Here is a 21,095-nt window from a genome sequence, read left to right as displayed (position 1 = left end):
ATGAACTTGGATGAAATACTTCCGCCTCTAACGCTAAGTTTATTCATGTGTAAAATGGAAATACCATTGCCCACTTGGGCTGTAGTAAAGATGAAGACATGCAACCTTTATTTACCATCCAATGAGGTGCCAGAATGCTCTAATAAATGTTAATGCTCCTCTATTCCCTCTTTCTTTATCACTGGTCCAAAATAAAAGGGATTAAAAATTATTCTTTATGGGATTCTCATTATTGCCTACTATATAATATTGAAAAGGAGGAGGTATGAAAGGGTAAACTATATTAATTCACTACATCTACCCTTGGATTCTTTCTCATCATTCCTTTTTTAGCATTCCATTTTCCTAGCCATTAAGCCCCTCTGCCTCCTAGATTTTAGATTTTGCTGTGGTCTACCATTCGGATTTGGAATATGACATATTATGACACATCATGGAAAATTCACAGTGGCCTCTACTGAGACAGAATAGGAAATAAAGAGATGCTACATGGGGTAGTAAGAAGAACACTGGATTTTATTCAAGTAAAAAACAAAAATCATTTGTTTTTTACTTGAGTTTAAGTCCACAGTAGAACACTTGTTGGCCTGATGCTCCTGTGTCATATTTCTCACATTGGAAATGTGGATAATTATGCTTATCCTATCTAAGCCATAAGAATTTGTGAGGATCAGATGCAATTATCTGTGAAATTTATTTACAAGTGCTAAATAAATTTTAATGATTGACACTGTTCTTGCCATTATAAGGTTACATAGATACTTTGGAATTATCTTCTTTGTGTCATAGTTTTGCTTTCATCCTGAAATTAACCCCATCAAATTCAATGTAGGACTTTCACAGACTCTGTGCTTACCAGAAATGGCATCAGAGAACTTTAACTGGTGCCACATAATACCTGAAGACCAGACCAAATTTGGGGTTGTCCTGTGATTTGTGCCAACAGACATGTGAGCACACATTATCTCTGACCAGTCCAGTTCTTCAAAAAGCGATCTGAACCCTCAGTAATTTCTACACTCAACCAGGCCTCTTCAGGCTGCTGTGTTTTCTGTAGTATCACCTGGTCACATACTCCCCAGGTGACTGTCAGCTGGCCTGCCCATGGCACAACATAAACCTCTGAGACTCATAGTTCATAAAGTCTCAAAGCGTAGGAGTGACAGTCCTCCATTAGTATCACATAGTAACACACCATTAACATTAAAATAGAGAATTTCAGGGAATTGCAAAACAACAAAACTAAGCTAAATCAACAATGTGGTGTTTAAACATTTCCAACAATTTCAAGGTTCTGAAACAGCTGTAAATAATTTGAGGAATAAGATCAGCCAAGGAGAATGTCTAATTTCCATTAACGTAGGAGTATTTATTCAGCCCCTGCCATAGCCATAGAAGCAGCATTTGAGACAGTTTTCAAGCCTGGTTCCAGCTAAACTTGGTGAAAATTATTTCCTGGCATTCTTTCAAGTTCTTCATTCTGGAGTCAGACTGTCTGGGTTCAATTCATGAGTTGACCACTTACTAGCAGTATAACCTTAGGTATGATCCTTAACCTCTTTGCTTCAGTTTCTTTATCTGTAAAATGGAGTAATAGCAAAGCCACTTCATTAGGCTATTGTTGGAATTAAATTGGAAGAAACTAAAATAATTCCAGATATAATGCAGTTACTTATTAAATAGTAATTGTTATTATGGTTTTAGGTGGTATATAAATGCTTAAAAACAAATAACTTTTTATATGTTCTTTATAGCATTCCAAACAAACACTTTCAATTTTCATAAGATGTGAATCATATACTGTTATCTTTATTTTACCAAGGAAGATACTGAGTGTCAGAGAGAGTGGTGGATTAATCATGTTGATGGGTCAATCATGTTTCTAGTCCCCTCCTCCCACCTCCACCCACCCACATTAAGCCTCAGTGCCTCCCAGAGTTTCTTAGAAACACAAATGAAGCAATTGGCTGCACATGATTGTTAGAACAGAGAACGAGCTCTAAACAAGCCAAAATTCCATGTTCGAAAGGAAGACGAGGCAATTACATTGTCATTTTCAAGTGAACAATGCAGCCAAGTCATTTTATTATTCGGCGGAACTTTTGACCTGTAAAGTTTCATATAGAACTGAACCAAATAAGCCTATTGCAAAGAGCACAAAGAGTTATAAAGATACTTTTTAAAAACAATCTAAGAAATCATGAAATAGCTTTCATATCATGGAGGTCCATACCAAGGAAGGCATCAATTGATGTAAGGGTATAATTATGTATATACATGCTGGCGTAATGAAAAGGAAACAACAAAAAAAGAAAATGACTTTCCAAAACCATATATCCACAGGAGGAAGTGTCCAGATTGTGGTAAAAACTGCCTGACCCAGATTAGCCTTGTATATCACTTTGCCCATGAAAATTGCTGATTATTAGAGTGGGTCAACACCCCAGCTGGGAAGGGAACAAGGCAAATATTAGGTCCCGGGAGTGCTACAGATCTGCATGGAGCTTGTTGGCTTCCACTACCTTTTGTTCTGCTATTGCCCTGGGTCCACCCAAATGCAAAGGCACATGTGGGTGGCAACTGCTCTCCTCCTTCCAACGAAGGGGGGGGGGGGATTTCCAAAATGCACTAAAATCCAGTCTCCTAAAAGCAAATGTCAAACTAAAGGCATCTTGAACCAAAGGAGTGTTTCCTCAGAGATGAGGCATTTCTCAAGTGGGCAAAGGTGATGAACAAGCAAGCATCTCTCTCTCTATCTCTATCTCTCTCTCTCTCTCAATCTCTTTCTCTCTCTCTCTCTCCATCTCTACCCTTCTTCCCACTCTCAACACCCCACCTTTAGTGTGGCAGGAGAAAAGAAGTTATTACCATTTTAACACTGCTGCTGTATCCTTTCCTTTTGTAGGGGCAATAACACAATTATTTTCTAATTCCTTGCTCCAAATCATCAGCATAAATAGCAAACTATCACTGAGGACAGATTTAGAAAGGAAAATCCCAGGTAGGCTATTATAGCCTGAAAAGTTCATTATTCCTTTTAATGAATGAAAGTATAAATGGTCAAAACAATACTTAACTCAAAAATCATTTATTTGGGGCTTACAATGGAGGTTAACATTGAGTCAGACACATGTCCAAGCACTAATGTGGGCAGAATTCCTCCCTGTATTTGCTAGGCCTTGGTATGGGCCTTACGACAAACCCAAGGAGCTCCCTCTACAGCCAAGAGACAGATAATCTACTCACAGATGATCATGATTGTGAATCAAGAGACATTTTCTTTGAAGGGCCCCAAAGCACTTTCCATCAATTACACACACAGGAACAACTTGCTCTTCCTTGACCACACCAGTCTTCAACTCTATCAGCCTTGCCCTTGCAAATGCTTCTTTCAAAGTCTCTGAGCTCACCTTCCATTCTTGCTCAATCCAGGGAAGACCAAGGAGGGTTCAAATTTTCATACTTAATATTTCAAAGAAGTAAAACCCATCCATCATCTGTCCACCTTTCCACCCCTGGACACAGTGCAAAAGGTAAAGAAGATAAAGTGGGTTTATAAGGAGGGCTTGCCCATGCTGTCCCATCCAAGACCAGGTGGTCTTTCTATGCACTTGCCTTGCACTCTACCATGAGGAAACCAGTGTGAGGTTTTTTTGCAACCACTGCATTGAGGATCTGAACTGCAGATCCATGTATGGCACAGGGGACAAAGTGATTCCTGGCTACATTTTCTTGGCTCTTGCAAATCAGAATTCATGCAAATGTCTAGCTAGGATTCAGCCAGTTCCTTCCTCCTAAAATACTGCAGCAAGGGGAAAAGAGGAGGTTGGCTAGACCAATAATTCAAACACATTGAGAGAGGAGCAGCTCCATGGTGAAGCCTGAAGAATGGGACTCTTGCTGCTAGAGAGTTTGTTAAGATTTATACAACTCGAGCTGTCTTTGTATGGTCCATAAAAAATTATTACGTGAAAAATTTGGCTGCTCACAACATTATTCATTGCAGACCCTCTGAAACAAATAACTGTTAAACACATAAAAGGGTTCATATATTGAGGGGGAAAAGCAATGAAACCTGTTAAACAAATTATAATTGAGATGGTTACATGGGATCTCTGGTCACAAGAAGAAAGGCAGAACGTAGTCAGAGTTTAGCACTTCATTTATGAATGAGAGATGCAACAGTCTTTTTCTTAAACAAAGTCACAAAATCAATCAAACAGGTGAGCAAGTTGTCGTTGTGGGATACAAGCATTTCAGGAGAATGGGACATGTGAGATGAACACCAGATGAAAGCTCTGAAATGATTCCTTCTCCCCTCTTCCTGCCCACCCCACTTTCCACACAGCCTATCTAAGGATACAAGGGTTAACCTGGTTTGCTCCATGGCAACCAGCTGGATCTAAAGGAAGCCAAATCTCCTCTCCTTCAGAGCTACCTGAAAGGCTCAGTTAGCTCTCACACCACGTGGAAGTTTTGGTTGAGGTGTAAGGAAGAGCAGGTTTCATGGACTGTAAATTTTAACTTTCCAGATAGCCACAAACTCTTGGTCATGCCAACCACTCCAAGCTCCTGTGCTTTAGAAATCACATACTAGTCAAGACAATCTTCCTCTAGTTTGAGATAAACAGGTGCACAAGCTCTGAAATCTGTGACCCTCAAAGGCTTGGTAGCACCCAAGATGATTGTGTGGGGTACCCTGGAAGGGCTGCATATCCTGGCCCCTTTCCAAATGGATTTGAGTGATTTTCTTTTATATTTTTGTAACAAACAGAAAGCATTGGAGAAATACAGAAGAGGTCACCCTTTTGTTAATTTTTCCACAGACAAGAACATAAAAGCAGATGGAAGAGGAGAAAGAGATCACTGGACTGGAGTAGGCTTAGAAAGTCCCTAAGATCTCTTCTAAGCTATAAAATACCAAGTATTTTCATTGCTAAGCTAGTCACAGTTATGTATTGGAAAGCATGCTCTTTCAAAGTCTCACTGCCCAAGTATGCCAATGCCAATATCCCCAAATATGCCAGAGTTCACATTTACTAATATATTATTAATAGTTGGGGTTCTCAGGAGAAACAGTATCAATAAGAGATAATTATATATGTGTATATATATACACATATATATACATGTACATAAATACACACACATATACACACATACATATTTATATGTAATCATATATATATATAATATATATCTAAAAAACTTGTTATAAGGAATTAGCTCACATGGTAATACAGACTGAGAAGTCCCAAGATCTGCAGACAGCAATCTGGAGGAGACCCTAGGTAGCCAATGGTGTAAGTTCCAGTCCGAGTCAATGTCCAAAGGCAGAAGACCAATGTCCCAGCTCAAAGACAGTTCCACAGACAGGAAGAATTCTTTTCTATTCAGCCGTTTATTCTATTCACACGCCTTCAGCAGATTGGATGAATCGCACTCAGACTGGGGAGGGCAGTCTGCTTCCCTCGGTCTACCAGCGCAAGCATTACTCATCCAGAAACACCCTCACCAGGACGCCCAGCAGTAACGTTTAGCCACATGTCTGAGCACTCCGTGGCTCAGTTAAGTTGACACATAAAATGACCGCCAGGAGAGACACTTACTCCCGCCACCCCTGCTTCCTGTGGAGGGATTTCCACGTAAGCAACACTACCCGCCTGTCTCCACCGCCTCCTGTGCTCACACCCAGGGGAGGATTAGTTGATTGTAGAGTCTGGAGGAAGCAACTCTGTCCTGTCTGGGTCCTATACCTCATTGTGCCTGAATGCTGGGTAAGCATGCATCACCTTCAGATCTGGGTCCCATGGAAATGTTTTGGGGGAACCAGGTAACTTCCAGGAGTCCCTACAACTCTAATATCTGGATCATTGGCCAAAAACCTAAAGAAACAGACTATAGATTTCTGGATGCGAAGTAATACCTGGAGAGTGTGGAGATCCTGTTGGGGGCTTGCCTTTAGTGTCTTAACAGTGTAATTCTCTAGGGGTGTATTAGCAAGTGCAGGCCATGGGGAACTTAGCAACTTCCAGCTGTGGGAGTCTTAGCAACCTTGGCCTGGCTGTTCCAGTGGTAGCATGTGAGATGCTACAGCTTGTTCTTAAATTACCAGGCTTTTCTCATTCTGTTGATACAGGGAAGGGAGGCAAAGGATGGGCAGAGAGCAGACTAACCCCCTAAGATTTCTTATGGGTTGAACTGTGTTCCCAAAAACGATATGTTAAAGTGCTAAGCCCCACTACTGCAGCATGTGAACTTAATTGGAGGCAGGGTCATTGCAGATGTCATTAGTTAAGATGAGACCATACTGCAGCAGAGTATGACTACTGTCCTTGTAAGAGAAGATGAGACACAGAGGCATAGACATGCAGAGAGAACACTGTGTGCTGAAGGAAACAGAGACTGGAGTGATGCAGCTACAAGCCAAAAGGTGCCAAGGATCGTCAGCAACCGCCAGAAGCTAAGAGAGGAGGAAGGATTCTTCCATACAGGTTCTCTAGGGGAGCACAGCTCTGCCACCACCTTAATTTCTGACTTCTGGACTCCATAACAGTATAGACTAATAGAACATCAATCTTTACCACTCTAGACAAACAAATACACCAATGTTCTTTATGGTATTGTGAAATGCAACCCAAGGAAAATAAGCCTTTATTTTAATATCCTATGGGATACCTGCCCCTGCCTCAGTTAGGCAAGGTGCCTCCACAGTCTACAGCTGGGTGGATGGAACAGGACAGAGCCAGCCTGAGGCAGCGAGAAGACTAGAACTTGTCAATCCAGCAAGCTGTGTTCCCTCCACCCATGGCTTCCAGATGCTACTATGTGCTGACCCAGTCTACTTCAACAGACTTGAATTTGTAAATGATTAGGAATATTGTTCATCAAGCATTTTCCATGTGCTAGGCAGTAATCTAGTAGCCTTTACATATATTATTTTCTAATCTTTGCAATAGCCTAAGATAAGCATTTTTATCCCCATTTTGTAGAATAAAAGGCTGAGTTGTGTATATATCCAATAAATCACAGCACCCAACTTTAAGGCGAGGCCTGTCTGAGACTGAAGCTCCACCTCAGTCCTAAAGATATTTCTAGACACAAAGAAGCAGATGGGTTCTACAATTTAAGAACCTAAGAATAAGCCACAGTGCCAGAACAACAGAAAAATACAAGCCTTCCTCAATAATTATTTATCAAGAAATAATAATTATTCAACAAAATGTTTCTCAGACATGAGAGATCCTCAATGATCAAAATACAGAATAACGCTACTTACTGAGACCATTCCACTAGAAGCACATGTTCTGATTCTGCCAGGGAAACTAGACTAGGTAAAGAATTAAAACTTTGGTTTAGACAGCTCTGACTGTATTTTAAGGTTGAGCTCAGCAAAAAGGAGAGTTCCAAAGGGATGTTCTTATTCTTCATATATTTTCTAGTATCATAAATTCTGAAATATTACTTTCCACTAGCATCGTTTGGCAGCATTTACTCTTGGTAGCATAAAAATTCCTAGCAATCACCGTATTCATTTCTGGAAACCACAAACAGGTTGATATACAGACTGATGGTCTGCAAGGGCCAGGTGTACAAACTGCTTGCTAAGCTTGTGCTAGGATTTTGTGACAGGTCATCACTGCCCTTGGGATAAGATTTCAAGTCAGTCCCTGACACGAGAGACACATTGTCCCCTGTTCTCACCACTTACCGCATGCACTCAACACTGGAATTGGACACTTTTTCAACAACAGCACTTCTCACACTTTAATGTGCACCCCAGTCCCCCAGAGAAGCCTGTTGAAACGCAGTTTGTGATCTGGTAGATCTTGGGTAGAGCCTGGATTGTACATCTCTAACAAGTGCCCAGGGATGTGATGCTGCTGATCCTGGATCCCACACCGAATAGCCCGGGAATAGATGACCAATGTTCACAAACTCCCTGGCACTTTCACACTTCTGAGCCTTTCCTCACATGCAGGAACAACCCTCTCCCAATTCCCACTGGGGGACTGCTCCTCACATGCAAAGTGTAGATAAACATTAGCTCCTCTGTGAAGCCTTTGCAAGATCTCCACCTTCCTAGACATGGCTGCACCCTTCCTCCAGGTCCACCCTGGTTTCTAAGCATCACATTAGATTGAATTATAGTCCTTCATTTGTCTTTGCCATAGATCGAGCTTCTGGAGGGTAAGGTTGGCATCTAATGCCACTTTTCACAGTGTCTGACCTACAGGAGGTGTTAAACTATGTTAGCTGAATGAAGGAATTGGACTTAACAGGCTGAATATCAGCAGTTTAAACTTTCCCCATTTTTCAAAATCAGCTAATTGGTTTATCTCCAATTCTTTCAGTCTTTTGCACTGTGATTGCTCCAGCCTTGTTGATGTGTACTCACTTTAAAAATTCTTTTTAAAATATCTCATCATTTTCTGTGGGCTGCAGTTTCCAATCAGAGAGCTCTACTATGAAGAATGGAGTCCAGAAAATGGTTATGTTGGTTCAAGGCACTTATAGCTGTATGATCCTGTGCAAATTACTGACACTCTGCACCAGTCCCTCATTTCTAAAGTGGTTCTAATAACAGCACCTCCCTCATTGGTTCTGGGGTTAAATGGGTGATTATAAGCGATGCCCTTAGAACTGTGTCCGGTACATAGTAAGCACTCCAGAATGGTCAGCTGTTGCTATTATTATGCCTTTCAGATATTTATAAAGACATGCTCCTTGCTATGGAAAGAGTGGAAGACAATGTTTGTGCTGTTCTGATTTCCTGCCATCATCTGTTATATGACACTGTCTTTTTTCACTGCCTTGTACTTTCTTTGACATGCTTCCTACACTACCTGCTTGTATATCTTCAATCTGCTTTTTTATGGTTTTTTGCTTTTTCATTCTTGTTTGTCACAACTCATTTGTGGTGTTCCTCCTCCTGACACTGTCTTTAAAGGCTTGGTGTTACTTACCCCTTGATTCTGTGCCTGCCTTTCCCCTTGTATATGGGCTTTAAAATCTGATTTCACAAGAGAGCCATTCACACTGGCTCTAATTTCTCCCCATTGGAAATTGTCTCAATTATATGACCAAAATCTCATTTCTTATGTTTTTATTTTATAATCTTTTCCAGTGTTACTTTTTCTAACTTCTGAGAGATATAACTCTCAGTAAAGAACATCTAAATTTATCAGATACGCTTTAATAGCAGGAGGACTAAAGCATTTGAGGAGCTGGGCTGCCCATCACTTGTAACTCTCTGCCAAGATATAAGGGTGTCTCATTCATAGATTCAACAAAATCCCATAGTTGTGCTTCTTTCTATTAGCATAATAAAAATACACTATTTCTAATTTCAAATATTTAGATTTCTGACTAAGTACGTGCCATTTTTATATTGTATTCCCCCTATTCTTTCTATTAGAACTACTTTTCAAAAAAATAAAAGTATATTTTATCTTATTGAGTTAAAAGACATCAAGACTCAAAATCACAAAGGATATGCTGCTATATGATTTATGCAAGAACAAACAACATAGAATCCCAACCAGCAGTCACATATTCAAAGAAAAGGTTTTGGCTCTTCTTCAAAAGATTGGAGAATAAAATATACAATGACATGATTTCAGAAAAAAAAAAAATTCACACTATTTGAAGTAATCTTCAAGTGATTCCCTGCTTTGACGTATTTTTTTCTAACATTTGCCGACCACAAATTGGTCCCTATCACTGTAACAGACCTTGAACTGTTAATGCAATCAAAGAACACTTCATTCTAAAATGCAAATGCTAAAGCCATGACAAATAAATATTGATAAGATGTTATAAAACAGCAGTCATATTAGGGATCTTAATTGACTATTTAAAAATTGCTCTATCCAATTTTTAAATAGTCAATTAAGATCTCTAAAGAGCTTAGCAGTCATACTTTAAAAACGAGCAAATAAGAATAAATCTGATCTGCAATTCAGTCTAAGAACTCGTGTATACAGTTACAGGTGATCCTCTTCCATAAGGACAGCCCAGGGCACCCAAAGAGACACAGCAAAGGATATTAATAGGTGGTAAGATAAGATAGGGTATTCTAGAAGTGGAGCTTCTCAATTTGTAAGTTGGAAAGGATCAGTATTTTTTAAAATTTCCAAATACTTTAAAATATACAAATACTTTTAAAAACACAACAAAAATGTAAAGAAATATAGAAAAGACTCAAATTTTTTATTTCACAGCTTTTATTTTCACGATAATTATAAATGGAACCTCATATTTGCTTTTCAAGTACATCCACTAACCAGAATTTAGACCTTTGTAAATCTCTGAGATTGGATAAATTCATTTCCCAATTTCTGTGCTATCCAGCTCAACAAAATATATCAGATTTATAGTGTCCCAGTTTCTTGGAAACAGAGCATAGCTTGATAATCTGAAGTCAAGGCTGGTTCTAGGATAATTCTAAAATAAAACAAGGAAAGAATGATATTATTTTCTCCCCTAGAAATGCTTCTTCTAACATTTCCTTCATAATAAATCAGTGAACAAAAAAAAAAAAAAAAAGTGAGCATGTCTATTAACTAGCCAATTTAGCCATGTTTTGTGCCAATAAAGTGAAAGTTACTTCTCCAATTGCATCAGTTAAAAAACCATAACCTCTAATTTGGTACTTTGAGATATCATTAGGTAAAGAATTGAAACAATTCAATGTATTGAGGTTAAAAGAGATTGAAAAAGGATTTAATAACATTAAATTGGTAAGAGAGAGAACATTTTTTCTGCCCTTAAAATTAGGGTGGAAAGGTTAAACAGCCTTAGAATTTTAGATTTTTAAATTTATCTCATTTCATGATCTAGACTGTTAAAAATATTTCTGAAAGAAAGTGGTTATTTATATTGTATTCATAGACAACAAACAACCTTTTGGGCTAAAATTTATTAAATAAATGAAAACATAGAAACTAGAGATATTATCCTTTTGTTCCATCTTCCTTTGAAAGTGTCTATTCTGCTTTAGAAGTTATTTTCTTAACACAAAAGGCAAATCAAAGCAAATCATTGTCAAATATTCCCATGATGTACTTCAACTTTCCATAAACAGTAGCATTAATCTTTTTTTCTAAAAAGTAACCACACCTGTCACATATTATCTTGATTTTGCATAGCTTTTGAGGTCATAATCTTTACGGCTAGAGGTGGGAAAGTTAGTCTGTCTTTATGACTCTAGTTGGAAAAGTTAAGAGCTATTCTTTCTTAAAATCTTGAAAAAGAACATATTCATTTATTCAATAAACATTTACCAAATGTTTATTAAATGTCAAATACCTTGGTAGCCACTGAAGTTTACAGAGCTGGATAAAACAGAGTTCCTTCCTCAAAAAGTTCAACCAAGTGCAGAAATGATACCACAGAAGTATCAATTGAAAGCGTGCACACAACTCTCATGTAGCAGATCTCTTAACCGGGATGTGGCCTATTACTATTGCTGCTGTGAATCATTCATGTCTGGGCATATTTACAGATCAACACAAGTTATTGTTTGATTGTTGAGTAGTATAAAGCCTTGTGGCCAATGCAACTTCATAATAAAAGAATATAGGTATCATATAAGAATCCGTAATAGCCAATATTATAAATTGATCAAATCAATGTGTACTGCTACCTTAAATAAACACATTTTCTCCAGCTCTAATCTTGCTAAAAGTGAGCCCACAGGTGCAAGAACCCAGTGCTTGATTCCCAGATTTATGTTTCAAATATATTTTTCTATAAAAAGAACCCAGACTATTTGGAGGCATGACTGATTCTGTGTCTTGTGCAGAAAAAAATAATAATAATAATAAGCAGGGTGGGTCCAGAGCATTATTTTGTGGCCAAAACCAACAGTGGTTTTACAGGAGAAAAGAAAGTGCTATCAGTACTGAGGAGAGGCTTAAAAGTTTTCCACAGAAGAAGTCCTAAAAAGTTAAGCATCTAAAATAATAGTAATTATTAATAATGTGAAAAATGTAAGTTCAAAATTATTCTCAAAAGAGAACAGTTAACATAAATCGCATAAATATATGTTATATAGAATACTGTTATATACTATGGAAGATAAGCATAATAGAATGCTTGAATTTGTAAAGACTGTAATAGTAAGGGAGTGTTAATAGATGGATTCCTCAGAAATTGGCTTTAGCTATATCTGGGTAAGTCAGGTGACCTCACAAATGGCAGGTGAACAGTCTCAAAATCTAGTCCTTCACTGATTTCCATAGGAAACCCAAGCCCATCGGAGACTTGACTAAACACTTTCAGTGATACAGGAAGGTGGCACCTTGGGGGCCGCTACCCCCAAGATATTGGAAATACCTCCCTCACTCCGTCATCCCATCTTTTGTGAGTCCATTTCCTCCTTCACGCTCCTGGATATCTCCTGTGCATTCTTCCTTTGCAGCTCAGAATATCTCTACTGTACAGAGAAATCTGATTTTTTACAGCCCACATTTAAAAATTCACATACCCAAACACATCCAGTTCTTTAGAAGGACAAGTGTCCCTCAGTGTACCAGATGCCCCCCTCCCCACTTTGAAAACAGTAGCAGTTATAAACAGCAGCAAGTTTCTTGGTTATATTTCTAATTATTTCCTATGTTGCAACCTACTTTCTATGATCTTTACTTCTTACAACAATTCTTCAATCATTTCTAAATGATTTACAAATAATTTCTAAACTCCTTGTATATCCATGGTGTGGACATTCTATGTTTTTTAAGTATATAGAGCGCATAGGATTACCCTTTACAACTAAAGTGCTTTTCTCTGCTTATTTCTTAATTAGTCTAACAGCCTTGGGAAGTCAGGGACTTCCTGAGGAAGTTAGTTTATCCTCAGGAAGTTATTTCCTGGTCAAAAAGGAAGTAAACAGACACGTTAACCTAATTGTTAAGGTCAGGCTGTGTCCATGACTGTAAAGGTCAAGTATTTCCAATATCAGATTATTTGTCCTAAAATGCTGGTCCCCAATCTCCTCTATATTCCCCCTTTACTATGCAGAGTGGCCTATTTTTCACTGACATCACCGGGTATATGGATCCATTGAAACCCTAGCACAAAGTACGTGTAGCCACGCACCCCATAACTAAATATTTTAGTTAAAGATTGTATTTTCAAAGCCCTTTGTGAACCTATTCAATGTTGCCAGGGAAGAGGCTGTTTAGTAACCTCCACTTTTCCCCATGTGGATACAGTGGACTTTTTCCAGCTCTTCACACCCTGACACACCACACTCTGTCTTCCTCTCCATCCTTCCACCTGCCACTCACAAAGCCAAAGCCAGGCTTCCATGAGGTCTTCCAAACCCCAGCAACCCACGCTCACCCACTTCTTCTCCAACCATGGCTCTTCTTTAGTCAACTAGTTAGGACACAACCCTATTCCTCCCTGAAGTACTATTCATCTGCTTCAAAAGTGTTCACCCCCTGCCCAGTAACTGCTATGGTCCTGGAAGTAGTAGATCCTGCCAATAAAATCAAATTCCTTCAGAAGCCAAATAACTAACAGGAATATTGTGAAGGATTCTTGTTTTAGACAATTGGGAAAGATGGGGACTCTGAGGTATGGTGGGGTGCATGCTGCACCTAAATCATTAAATAAAGCCCAAAATTATTTCTGAAAATTCTTCAGGGAGAAGAAAACACATCTGAGGGGAGGAATCATCCTCTGTGCTACCACTTTGTGACCCCTGACTGCCATAATTTGTATCCTCGTAAGTGTCTAAATAAATGTATTTCAACTTAGACTCCATCCTTTAATAATTAAGTTATTGAAATTACTGATAAGAAATCTTAGGCGTGATCCAAATCTTAATTAGAAATGCATTTAGTTGCACTTAAACGAACCAGAAAGTCTATGGCCAAAATATATCAATTACTTACTGAGTGCTTTTCTGCAAATGGCAAACTTTCTTTTGAAAGAAACAAATACGCAATTGTTTTAGATATGTAATTAGAATATTAAAGATCTAAACTTGTCTTCCTCCCAATTCTGCATAAAGGCACCATGAAACTCTGGAAGTCTCAATTAAATATTACTTTAGGAAGCCTTTAGGGGCGTGCGTGCACACACACACACACACACACACACACACACACAGAAATCTAATTTTCTGCAAGACTATTATATGACATTTTGGCCATTCTGGATGACCCATTTTGGAAGATAATTCCCTCAAGAAATTAAACTAGTTCTTGAGTCTGAGATGGTATTTAGGATTTCATTCTCCATTTCAAGACTTAACATACCAATTCTGTGGATGCTGAGTTGATGAGCTTTCCATTGCTTAATGAATCCTTGAATGCAAATTTGACTTCTTTATTAAATTGGCCACATTGAATCTATAACGTGCTCAAATCTCCAGATGTAATCGGTGCAGTTTTTCAAAAGTCACCTAACTTACAACCAGGCAGTAGCTTAAATAATAAAAGAAACTTGCTCATGAAGCAGTGAATTGCTAATTGAATTACCAAAACACATTAAGTTTCAACACAATCTCTCAAAGTTCTCCTAAATGATACTGACAATTTTAAAGATAGTTAAGTTTAAATTTTAATTTTTAAAGGCAAAAACAAATCTTTATAATAAGCAATCATCACCGTCCACATACGCAGATTAAAAGCTCACAGCACCACATTTCTGATTTCAGAATCTCTCCCTCTCCTGAGGGCCCCCTACCCAACCTTCCAATTTAGATAGATGTCATTTTAGAACTATCTTTAACAAGATTTTTTTCAGCATCTTTTTCTTTCTCTAGTTCTTTACTTTTTATTCCTATTCCTAGGTTATATGTTTTATTTTCTCTTGTATCATAGATTGAGTTTCAATTGATTATAGCAGACTGCAAAGAGATCACATGGCAAGAGAGGAAGCAAAATAAACAGACCAAGGAAGCCAGACTCTTTTTTTACCACCTACTCTCTAGGGACGGTAAAAAAAATCCATTTTCATGAGAACTCACCTTCACAGGAGGGCATTAACCTATTCATCAGGGATCCATGCATGACCCAAATACATCCCACTCAGCCCTACCTCCTAACACTTCCACACTGGGGATCAAATTTTAACATGAGTTTTGGTGGGGATAAACCACATCCAAGCCCTAACAATAACTAAGGATTTAAAGTCAATTTATAGATGATACATGAATACTATTGGCAATTTAGACACAATTAAGAGTTAAAATTGGAAAAAGTAAGTACTCTCTTTGCACACACCCACTCCCCTTCCACTTTCTGCCATGAGTTGAAGCATCCTGAGGCCCTCACCAGATATAGCTTCCATTCAATCTTGGACTTTTGAGCCAACAGAGTCATGAGCCAAATAAACCTCTTTTATTTATAAATTACCCAGTCTCAGGTATTCTTTGATAGCAACACTAAATGGACTAAAGCAGTTATAGAAGGCAAGAGTCAACATTTCAAGCTGCTTTTGTACTGAACAGTTGAAGCGTTAGTTTGTAGGTCATCATAACTATTCCCCTAACATACCAGCACCAGACAGTATTTGAAATGAATGTTTCAGTTAATCATGATATTAAGAATAAATCTTAGAAATCAAGGTTCATAGCCCATCTCTGTCACTTACTAATTTTACATGACTTAGGGCCACACTGATCCTTTCTGGATTTCCCTGTTTTACCTGTGAAATGAAAACACATATGCCATCTCAAGAGAAGTATGACAATAAAACAAAGTTGAATGCAATAACACTTATGAAAGGACTAGTCAAACCCTGAAATAATAAAGGTCTCCAAAATGTTTGTTGAATTTCTTAGGTAGAAAAATAAGCTTTTTGGGAAATAGAATTCACCTTGAGGTAAAAGCATCATTTTTCCATTCCTCAGTGATTCATGTCAATTTTGTTTGAAGAGTACACTCAAGAAGAAATAGAAAGGAGACAATATAAGGAAGACAAAGAATAAAAACAAAGCCAGATGCCTGGGCATTTTCAAAATAACTCTGTTTAGAATTAATCTAATTTGAGCACTGAAAACATGCGAACCCATGACTGTATAAATAAACCAGTGATTTTAGAGTTCATGGAAAGAATAGCACTACCAATTCTTTATAAATCAACTCATTCCACATCCCTCCAATGAAACACTTAAAATGATCTTCTTTCAGGGAGTTAATTAAACAGGCAATTTCACAAAGCAATATTAAGTGAATCTATTGAAAGGCTATAATAAAATCATGAGCTGGCTTAAAGGTAGTGCTTCCATCCTCAGGTAACAAGCTGTTCTATCCAAGCAGATTAAGAACCTTTTACCTTTGAAACAGATTTTTTACTCCCACTGGAAGTAATGATTTTGGGGCCAAATCATTGGGTTCAACAACCTCTCTGAAACTTTCTGAATAGCCCTGCAGCCATCTCAAAGTAGAAAGGCTAGAAATCAGGCAGACAAAAGAGAATAAACAGTTTCATGGATAAAAGGAAACAGCTTTTTTAAGGGTTATATATTTTTTTCTAATTTGACCATCTCACACTAAGCCAATACTGCATCAGACTCCTGCTTGACCAGGACAGAAGACCACCTACTATATGATTCCATTTGCATGAAATGTCCATGATAGGCAAATCTACAGGGAAAGACAGTAGGTTAGTGACTGCTTTGAGCTAGGGGTAGAGCCAATAGAGGATAGGGAATGATAACTAATGGGTACAGGGTTTTTGTGAGGGGTAATGAAAACATTCTAAAATTGATTATGTTGATTATAGTATAACTTCGTGAATATATTAAAAATCATTGAATTGCATACTTTCAATAAGTGAATTGCATGGTGTGAGTTTCATCAACAAAGCTGTAAATATAACTTACAAAAGAAACAAACAAAAAACTTCTGCTTGGCAATTGATTAGATGTGTAATCATAAGCAAATCTTTTCGTTTCTCTGTGCCACAGGTATTTCTTTGTAAAATGAATATATTGAATCAGAAAATTGGCAAGATCCTCTGTACCTCTGAAATCCTATGATTACCTGGTTGTCTGGCTTGATAACCAATATTTAGAAACCAGCTCTCACAGCCATAAATTGTGCTATCAGTGAGTTCAATATCTGGATTTGAGTATGTTTAAAGGTCAGTTGGATGAAGCTGATTCTTCATCAGCCAATTACATATGACCTTGAACTAACAGCTTCACCTCTCCTCAGCTCCACAGAAGGCTAGCCACACTAAGAGCCTTTTGCTTCTATGAAAGAAGCCAAAGCTCAGCTTGCTATTTCTAGGAAGTTCCTTCATGATCTAACCCAATCCAACCGATGCTGCTAAGGGTTGGCTGCTGTGTCTTCTATTGCAATCATAGGCTGGACATGACTTTCATAGCTGAAGGTCAAAAGCCATTCTTTCTAGTACAGGAGACAATACCCCATGGATGAGAAGGACTGAAAAAGTCAAAGAGAAAGAATAGCAACACAACTGGAAAGAATTAAGCTGTGTCTTACAATGTTGGAATGTAGATTATGTTGGAAAAAATGGAAAATTTCCAGCCTTCTACACTTGAACCCAAATCCCCTACAGTGTCAGGAAATCAGAAACTTAAACTGTCACAAGAAATATAACGAGCTATAAAGAAAGTCTATACCACTTATCAAGGAGAAAGCCCTGCTGACTGCCAATTCCTTACAAGGGGTGTGGCTTTAGAGTCACAAAATTAAGATACATTAAACTTTTGCATGAAACTTTGGAACAGAACACTCCCAGTGGGTCAAAAATGCCATTCTCTTGTGGGTTAAAACCAAATTGTATCACCTTCTTGTGCCCGCTGTGCCTAGGGGAACAGCCTCATGACCCAGAGGAGATTAGCCAAAACGATGGATAGACAGGAAGTTTTTTTTAAGTCTTTAGCAAAGAAATAGACTTGCTGGAGGGAATAAATGTGATGTCTTTACCATTTGGGTTGGGTGCTAGAACACATAAAATCTGAGATGAGCTGAGGTAAGAGATTATCCAGGAAAAGCTAAGAGAAAAAATAATGTTTGGGCAACCTGTGAGTCTATAATCTCTGATGACTTCCAAAACTTCACATGGACTGTGATGAGTTAGTTCTAATTGGGCAGGACATGCTGGGCTGGAAACACCAGCCCAGGGACTCGCTTCGCTCACTCTCAGGCCAGTTCTGGCCCCACAGCTGGAGCGTCCAAGGAGAAGCTTTGGGGCCAGCAGCCCTGCACTCTGCACTGGCCAAGACTCCCGCTCTGAGTAGGTCTGCAGGCCACTGGTCACAATCTCCTCCCAGAGTTGTGAAATAGCATCTTCAAACAATAGTTTATGCTGACTTATGGATATAAGTCTGAAGATTAAGCAGATGCAGCAGCTCTCTCAACACTCTTTTTATGTGCACAATTCAATCCATTTTAGTAAATTTACTGAGTTGTGCAACTATCATCACTGTCCAATTTCAGAACATTGTCATCTTCCCAATAAGATTCCTTATGTCCATTTACAATTAATTCCCATTCCCACTCCCAGCCTGGGTTATGTGCAGGTGATGTGAATGCCTTTTCTTTCCCTCTATCACCATGTCCTCACTTTATTTACCAGTGTCCATTGCACAGGGTAGTTACCCATGTGTTTCGTAGTCAGGGACAAAGGATGTGCACTTAGCTACCATGTAGAGGTCAGACACACATGCACACACATGCACACACATTCACATACATGCACGCACACCACCAACCAGGAAGTCAGTGCAGTATTCTCTCTATTCATTTCATCAGGGAAAAGCCCAACACTACTGCAAAATGCTTCCAACCCAGCTTTTATAGGGATGGCCACAATTTTCAAGGGCTGCGGGGAAAACTGAACATTATCCTTCACAATATGTATCATTTTTAGAAATCAACATCACTCAGGCTTTTCTGCTGAGGATCTCGCCTGTGCTCCTTGAAGGCGACATTGTTGAATTCAGAGGGAAAAACCATGAGAGGGTCAGGGAACTGAAGGAAATAACCATAATCAAACGAATTCTGGAAAGCTGATGACACATTCACCCAGTGTTTTCTTAACACTAAACGTTAAGCATAGATCTAAAAAACAGTAGGGAGAGAATCAGAGACACATTTTTAAATTGGCTCCACTGCAGGCTGGGAAAAAGTCAGTGTTTGCCTTCTGTTTCTTTGTCAGTGTGTAGTATCCATCGGTTACCAGGATGTCTTCTAGCAGGAAGAAACTCACATGCCATAGGGTAAATCTACCCTGTGAAGGCCAGAGAACGTGCCTCCCTAAGCACTCATCCTGAGAGGTGGACCAAAACTCTGGATCTTATACACGGAGAAAATTAGCACTGGCTACTCTAGCTCCATCCTGAAAAACCAGCCTGATGAGGAGACCAATTATCCCTGCAAACATCCCTAAAATGCATTTTAATGTAAGTAATGCCCACACCTCATTTATTTTTTTAATATTTTAAATTTCCACTGATAAAAAAAAACTGTAACAAAATGGATTCACACACCCAAATCACAAAACTTAACACTTTCTTTTAAATTATTCAGTTATGCAAGGAAATGGACAGCATCTTTCATAGGGACAAGGTTCTTCCACTCAAGAGCTGGAAAGAAATTCCATTCTAATTGAGCCCAGTTGGTAAAAATCCTGTTTCATATGAGCATCACGTTTTCTTATTCTTCTCCCCTGATTCTACCCTCAGAATGACAGAAAATACGTTGTGACAAAATATATAAAACATTGGTTGGGCCTGCACTTCCTCATAAGGGAAAGGCGAAAGAAAATAAAAACTTAAAATCCCCATAGAGTTTTTTTTGAAGCATAAAAAGCAGACATTTTTAAATGCATGAAGTGCCACAGTCCCTTCCCCCAACTCTTACAACACAGCACATGGAGTTTGGGGTTTTCTATTTTTAAAAAGGAGAAAAAAATAATAAGAGAACTTAAAACACAGACAGATTATTTAACATACTTTTAAATTTCTATTTTCATGATCACTCAAATTAGACAAATTATGGTGACAGGAGTAACTGTAAAATAATGTTAGAAAGAAGTCTTGAGAAACATAGATTTCTGACTAGAAAGGATCACACTGAATTAAATTGAAGTGATTTACACTCTGGCTCCTAAGAATGGAAGCCTTGAAAGCAAATGTCTAGAATCAATTAAGCATGTTTGCCCATTACCTTAACTGAATTCAACATTGATCTAATGCCCATATTTGAATTAACAGCGAGAAAATTAAAAGTGGATTACTTCACCGCTCTGAGGAGAATGCCTCCAACTGCCTGCCTTACGATGTTGCTGATATACAATAAATGATGCTAAGGCTTTAAACACAGGAGAATAGAATCCATTTTAAAAGCTATTCATACATTAGTGTGGGGAGAATTAACTCAAAGAATATAATTTGTGCTACTTGAAACACACCAAGTCAAAATATATTGAAAGAGAAGGTGTCTATGAGCAGAGGCAAACCGTCATCATTAACACATAAATTGCAATACAAACCAAGACCAATCAAAGAACCCAATGGCCAACATCAGCCCATGCATTTGCCTCCCAGTATTAGGAGCAGCAGAAATAATGTCTCAGAAACAAAAACTGGAAATGTGCTTGCACAACATCCTGCACACTTCAGGAATGTGGAATCTATACAATGTCATCCAAATCAGCTGAGAGCTCAGTCTGTCATTATAAATGGAATTGATGTTTACACTGGACCTTAATATGACAATTAGTTCAGAAGGAACTCATCTCCAAAAATAAGTTGCTTAATTGGGGTTTAATATTAAAATACCCAGTGATAGAACTGGGTCAACCTTCCACTAAATAACTACCATAGAAACAATAATTCCACACTCAAGTAATAACTCAAAAGCTTCTCTACTATTGGGAAGCTGTTGAATTCCAATATATATTACCACATATAGTCAAATTTTTCATCAAGAACATAAATGTGACCAATCTTTGTCCTGATAGGGAGGGCTTTTAATTTATTCTTCAACTAACCAAAACAACACTCCTTTTTCCTATGGCAAATATTGGCGATCAAATTAAAGTTCTATAAATGACACGACTATGACATTCCAACTGTCAAATTCCTGAATTCCAGGTATACC

The 21,095-nt window shown here is 38.3% G+C and overlaps 1 protein-coding gene across 1 annotated transcript in view; it reads right to left on the bottom strand.

The window, feature by feature from the left end:
• Nucleotides 1-21,095, bottom strand: part of FBXL7 (F-box and leucine rich repeat protein 7) — a 396,003-nt gene that overhangs the window by 266,149 nt on the left and 108,759 nt on the right. The window lies entirely within an intron of this gene.

The sequence above is a fragment of the Microcebus murinus genome, chromosome 11 (assembly GCF_040939455.1).
Source record: "Microcebus murinus isolate Inina chromosome 11, M.murinus_Inina_mat1.0, whole genome shotgun sequence".
In the NCBI taxonomy this organism is placed as follows: domain Eukaryota; kingdom Metazoa; phylum Chordata; class Mammalia; order Primates; family Cheirogaleidae; genus Microcebus; species Microcebus murinus.
The sequence above is the reverse complement of the archived record's forward strand: the minus strand, read 5'-3'. Positions and strand labels throughout refer to the sequence as shown.